A 7,011-nucleotide genomic window follows, 5' to 3' on the forward strand; every position below is an offset into this window, starting at 1 on the left:
TGTGTTTCAACGTCAATAAGAAGGTCCAAGGGATACGGTAACCTAACGTAAAGCATCGGAATATATAACTAGTGTCACAGGAATGGTTCAAAACATAGTCTGTAAGAAGAGGCAGTCTTCTTGTCCTTAAGTCGGCATTGTGCATTTTGTATTTAATTCCGATGCAATTTCTTTGTTTCATCGTCATTAAGAAGGTCCAAGGGATACAGTAAACGTGGAGTGAAGCATCGGAATCTATAACTAGTGTCAAAGGAATGGTTCAAAACATAGACAGTAAGAAGAGTCAGGCTTCTTGGACTTAAGTCTACATTGTGCCTTTTGTTTTTATTTCTGGTGCTATTTCCGTGTTTCATCGTCTATACGAAGGTCAGAGGGATACAGTAAACCTGAAGTGAAGCTTCGGAATCTACAACTAGTGTCACAGGAATGGTTCAAAACATAGTCAGTAAGATGAGTCAGTCTTCATGTACTGAAGTCGGCATTCTGCCTTTTGTATTTAATTCCGATCCCATTTGTGTGTTTCATCGTCAATAAGAAGATCCAATAGATACAGTAAACCTGAAGTGAAACATCGGAATCTATAACTAGTGTCACAGGAATCGTTCAAAACACAGTCAGTAAGAAGAGTCAGTCTTCTTGTCCTTAAGTCGGCCTTATGCCTTTTGTATTTTATTCCGATGCAATTTCTGTGTTTTATCGTCATTAAGAAGGTCAGAGGAGATACAGTAAACCTGAAGTGAAGCATCGGAATCTATACCTAGTGTCCCAGGAATGGTTCAAAACATAGTCAGTAAGAAGAGTCAGACTTCTTGTACTTAAGTCTGCATTGTGCCTTTTGTATTAAATTCCTATGCAATTTCTGTGTTTCATCGTCAATAAGAAGGTCAGAGGGATACAGTAAACCTGAAGTGAAGCATAGGAATCTATAACTAGTTTCACAGGAATGGTTCAAACATAGTCAGTAAGAAGAGTCAGTGTTTTTCTGCTTAAGTCGGCATTGTGCTTTTTGTATTTAATTCCGATGCAATTTCTGAGTTTCATCGTCAATAAGAAGGCCCAAGGGATACAGTAAACCTGAAGTGAAGCATCGGAATCTATAACTATCGTCAATGGAATGGTTCTAAACATAGAAAGTAAGAAGAATCAGTCTTCTTGTACTTAAGTCGGCATTGTGCCTTTTGTATTTAATTCCGGTGCAATTTCAGTGTGTCATCGTCAATACGAAGGTCAGAGGGATACAGTAAACCTGAAGTGAAGCATCGGAATCTATAACTAGTGTCACAGGATTGGTTCAAAACATAGTCAGTAAGAAGAGTCAGTCTTCTTGTCCATATGTCGGCATTGTGCCTTTCGTATTTAATTCTGATGCAATTTCTGTATTTCATCGTCAATTAGAAGGTCCGAGGATACAGTAAACTTGAAGTGAAGCATCGGAATCTATAACTCGTGCACATGAATGGTTCAAAACATAGACAGTAAGAGAGTCAGACTTCTTGTACTTAAGTCGGCATTGTGCCTTTTGTATTTAATGCCGATGCAATTTCTGTGTTTCAACGTCAATAAGAAGGTCCAAGGGATACAGAAACCTAAAGTAAAGCATCGGAATATATAACTAATGTCACTGTAATGGTTCAAAACATAGTCTGTAAGAAGAGTCAGTCTTCTTGCCCTTACGTCGGCTTTGTGCCTTTTGTATCTAATTCCGATGCAATTTCTTTGTTTCATCGCCAAAAAGAAGGTCCAAGGGATACAGTAAACCTGGAGTGAAGCATCGGAATCTATAACTAGTGTCACAGGAATGGTAAAAACATAGACAGTACTTAAGTCGGCATTGTGCCTTTTGTATTTAATTCCAATGCAATTTCTGTGTTTCATCGTCAATTAGAAGGTCCAAGGGATGCAGTAAACCTGAAGTGAAGCATCGGAATCTATAACTAGTGTCACAGGAATGGTTCAAAACATAGTCAGTAAGAGGAGTCGGTCTTCATGTACTTAAGTCGGCATTGTGCCTTTTGTATTTATTTCCGATGCAATTTCTGTGTTTCATCGTCAATACGAAGGTCCAAGGGATCCAGTAAACCTGAAGTGAAGCATCGGAATCTATAACTGGTGTCACAGGAATGGTTCAAACCATAGACAGTCGGAAGAGTCAGTCTTCTTTTACTTAAGTCGGCATTGTAGCTTTTGTATTTAATTCCGATGCAATTTCTGTGTTTCATCGTCAATAAGAAGGTCCAAGGGATACAGTTAACCTGAAGTGAAGCATCGGAATCTATAACTAGTGTCGCAGGATGGTTCAAAACATAGTCAGTAATAAGAGTCAGTCTTCTTGTACTTAAGTCGGCATTGTGCCTTCTGTATTTAATTCCGATGCAATTTCAGTGTTTCATCGTCAATATGAAGGTCCAAGGGATACAGTTAACCTGAAGTGAAGCATCGGAATCTATAACTAGTGTCTCAGGAATGGTCAAAACATAGACAGTAAGAAGAGTCAGTCTTCTTGTACTTAAGTCGGCATTGTGCATTTTCTATTTAATTCCGATGCAATTTCTGTGCTTCATCGTCAATAAGAAGGTCAGAGGGATACAGTAAAAGTGAAGTGAAACATCGGAATCTATAACTAGTGTCACAGGAATGGTTCAAAACATAGACAGTAAGAAGAGTCAGTCTTCTTGTACTTAAGTCGGCATTGTGCCTTTTGTATTTAATTCCGAGGGAGTTTCTGTGTTTCATCGTCAATAAGAAGGTCCAAGGGATACAATAAACCTGAAGTGAAGCATCGGACTCTATAACTAGTGTCACAGGAATAGTTCACAACACAGACAGTAGGAAGAGTCAGTCTTCATGTACTTAAGTCGGCATTGTGCCTTTTGTATTTAATTCCGATGAAATTTCTGTGTTTTATCGCCAATAAGAAGGTCCAAGGGATACAGTAACCTAAAGTGAAGCATCCGAATATATAACTAGTGTCACAGGAATGGTTCAAAACATAGAGAGTAAGAAGTGTCAGTCTTCTTGTACTTAAGCCGGTATTGTGCCTTTTGCATATATTTCCGATGCAATTTCTGTGTTTCATCGTCAATAAGAATGTCAGAGGGATACAGTAAACCTGAAGTGAAGCATCGGAATCTATAACTAGTGTCACAGGAATGGTTCAAACATAGTCAGTAAGAAGAGGCTGTCTTCTTGTACTTAAGTCGGCATTGTGCCTTTTGTATTTAATTCCGATGCAATTTATTGGTTTCATCGTCCATACGAAGGTGCAAGGGATAGAGTAAACCTGGAGTGAAGCATCGGAAACTATAACTAGTGTCAATGGAATGGTTCAAATCATAGACAGTAAGAAGAGTCAGTCTTCATATACTTAAGTCATCATTGTGCCTTTCGTATTTAATTCCGATGCAATTTCAGTGTTTCATCGTCAATAAGAATGTCAGAGGGATACAGTAAACCTGAAGAGAAGCATCGGAATCTATAACTAGTGTCACAGGAATGGTTCATAGCATAGTCAGTAAGAAGAGTCAGTCTCTTGTACTTAAGTCGGCATTGTGTCTTTTGTATTTAATTCCGATGCAATTTTTGAATTTCATCGTCCATAAGACGGTCTAAGGGATACAGTAGACCTGAAGTCAAGCATCGGAATCTTTAACTAGTGTCACAGGAGTGGTTCAAAACATAGTCAGTAAGAGGAGTCAGTCTTTTAGTACTTAAGTCGGCATTGTGCCTTTTGTATTTAATTCCGATGCACTTTCTGTGTTTCATCGTCAATAAGAAGGTCCAAGGGATACAGTAAACCTGAAGTGAAGCATCGGAATCTGTAACTAGTTTCACAGGATTGGTTCAAAACATAGACAGTAAGAAGAGTCAGTCTTCTTGTACTTAAGTCGGCATTGTGCAATTTGTATTTAATTCCGATGCAATTTCTGTGTTTCATCGTCCATAATTAGGTCCAAGGGATACAGTAAACCTTAAGTGAAGCATCGGAATCTATAACTAGTGTCACAGGAATGGTTCAAACATAGACAGTAAGAAGAGTCAGTCTCTTGTACTTAAGTCGGCTTTGTGCCTTTTGTATTTAATTCCGATGCAATTTCTGTGTTTCATCGTCAATAAGAAGGTCCAAGGGATACAGTAAAACTGAAGTCAAGCATCGGAATCTATATTTAGTGTCGCAGGAATGGTTCAAAACATAGACATAAAGAAGAGTCAGTCTTCTTGAACTTAAGCCGCCCTGGTGCATTTTCTATTTAATTCCGATGCAATTTCTGTGTTTCATCGTCAATAAGAAGGTCAGAGGGATGCAGTAATCCTGAAGTGAAGCGTCGGAATCTATAACTAGAGTTGCAGGAATGGTTCAAAGCATAGTCAGTAAGATGAGTCAGTCTTCTTGTCCTTAAGTCGGCGTTGTGCCTTTTGTATTTAATTCCGATGCTATTTCTGTGTTTCATCGTCAATAAGAAGGACCGAAGGGATACAGTAAACCTGAAGTGAAGCATCGGAATCTATAACTAGTGTCACAGGAATAGTTCACAACATAGACAGTAGGAAGAGTCAGTTTTCTTGTACTTAAGTCGGCATTGTGCCTTTTGTTTTTAATTCCGATGAAATTTCTGTGTTTCATCGTCAATAAGAAGGTCCAAGGGATACAGTAAACCTGGAGTGTAGCATCGGAATCTATAACTAGCGTCACAGGAATGGTTCAAAACATAGACAGTAAGAAGAGTCAGTCTTCATGTACTTAAGTCGGCATTGTGCCTTTTGTATTTAATTCCTATTCAATTTCTGTGTTTCATCGTCAATACGAAGGCCCAAGGGATACAGTAACCCTGAAGGGATGCCTCGGAATCTATAACTAGTGTCACAGGAATGGTTCAAATCATAGTCAGTAAGAAGAGTCAGTCTTCTTGTACTTAAGTCGGCATTGTGCCTTTTCAATTAAATTCTGTTGCAATTTCTGTGTTTCATCCCCAATAATAGGGTCCAAGGGATACAGTAAACCTGAAGTGAAGCATCGGAATCTATAACTAGTGTCACAGGAATAGTTCAAATCATTGTCAATAAGAACAGTCGGTCTTCATGTACATAAGTCGGCATTGTGCCTTTTGTATTTAATTCCGATGCAATTTCTGTGTTTCATCGTCAACAAGAAGGTACAGGGGATACAGTATACCTGAAAGGAGTATCGGAATCTATAACTAGTGTCAAGGAAATGGTTCAAATCATAGAGAGTAGGAAGAGACAGTGTTCTTGTACTTAAGTCGGCAATGTGCCATTTGTATTTAATCCCGATGCAATTTCTGTGTTTCATCGTCAATAAGAAGGTCCAAGGTGTACAGTAAACCTGAAGTAAAGCATCGGATTCTTTAGCTAGTGTCCCAGGAATGGTTCGAACTATAATCAGTAAGAAGAGTCACTCTTCTTGTACTTAAGTCGGCATTGTGCCTTTTGTATTTAATTCCGATGCAATTTCTGTGTTTCATCGTCAATAAGAAGGTCCCAGGGATACAGTAAACCTGGAGTGAAGCATCGGAATCTATAACTAGTGTCGCAGGAATGGTTCAAAACATAGACAGTAAGAAGAGTCAGTCATCTTGTACTTAAGTCGGCATTGTGCCTTCTGTATTTAATTCCGATGCAATTTCTGTCTTTCATCGTCAATAAGAAGGTCAGAGAGATACAGTAAACTTGAAGTGAAGCATCGGAATCTATAACTAGTGTCACAGGAATGGTTCAAAACATAGTCAGTAGGAAGAGTCAGTCTTCTTGTACTTAAAACGGCATTGTGCCTTTTCTATTTATCTCCGATTCAATTTCTGTGTTTCATCGTCAATAAGAAGGTCCAAGGGATACAGTAGACGTGGAGTGTGGCATCGGAATCTATAACTAGTGTCACAGGAATGGTTCAAAACATATACAGTAAGAAGAGTCAGTCTTCGTGTACTTAAGTCGGCATTTTGCCTTTTGTATTTAATTCCGATGCAATATCTGTGTTTCATCGTCAATGACAAGGTCCAAGGGATACAGTAAACCTGAAGTGAAGCATCGGAATCTATAACTAGTGTCACAGGAATGGTTCATAGCATGGTCAGTAAGAGGAGTCAGTCTTCTTGTACTTAAGACGGCATTGTGCCCTTTCTATTTAATTCCGATGCAATTTCTGTGTTTCGTCGTCAATAAGAAGGTTTAAGGGATACAGTAAACCTAGAGTGAAGCATCGGAATCTATATCTAGTGTCAATAGAATGGTTCAAATCATAGACAGTAAGAAGAGTCAGTCTTCCTGTACTTAAGTCGGCTTTGTGCGTTTTGTATTTAATTCCGATGCAATTTCTGTGTTTCATCGGCGATAAGAATGTCCAAGGGATACAGTAAACCTGAAGTGAAGCATCGGAATCTCTAACTAGTGTCACAGGAATGGTTCAAATCATTGTCAATAAGAAAAGTCGGTTTTCATGTACTTAAGTCGCCATTGTGCCTTTTGTATTTAATTCCGTTGCAATTTCTGTGTTTCATCGTCAATAAGAAGGTACAAGGGATACAGTAAACCTGAAGTGAAGCATCGGAATCTATAACTAGTGTCACAGGAATGGTTGAAAACATAGTCAGTAAGAAGAGTCGGTCTTCTTGTACTTAAGTCGGCATTGTGCCTTTCGTATTCAATTCCGATTGAATTTCTGTGTTTCACCGTCAGTGAGAAGGACAGAGGGATACAGTAAACCTGAAGTGAAGCATCGGAATCTATATCTAGTGTCACAGGAATGGTTCAAAGCATAGTCAGTAAGAAGAGTCAGTCTTCGTGTCCTTGGGTCGGCATTGTGCCTTTTGTATTTAATTCCGATGCAATCTCTGTGTTTCATCGTCAATAAGAAGGGCCAGGGGATACAGTAAACCTGGAGTGAAGCATCGGAATCAATAACTTGTGTCATAGTAATGGTTCAAAACATAGACAGTAAGAAGAGTCAGTCTGCTTGTACTTAAGTCGGCATTGTGCCCTTTGTATTTAATTACGATG

The sequence above is a fragment of the Schistocerca piceifrons genome, unplaced genomic scaffold (assembly GCF_021461385.2).
Source record: "Schistocerca piceifrons isolate TAMUIC-IGC-003096 unplaced genomic scaffold, iqSchPice1.1 HiC_scaffold_2037, whole genome shotgun sequence".
Classification (NCBI taxonomy): domain Eukaryota; kingdom Metazoa; phylum Arthropoda; class Insecta; order Orthoptera; family Acrididae; genus Schistocerca; species Schistocerca piceifrons.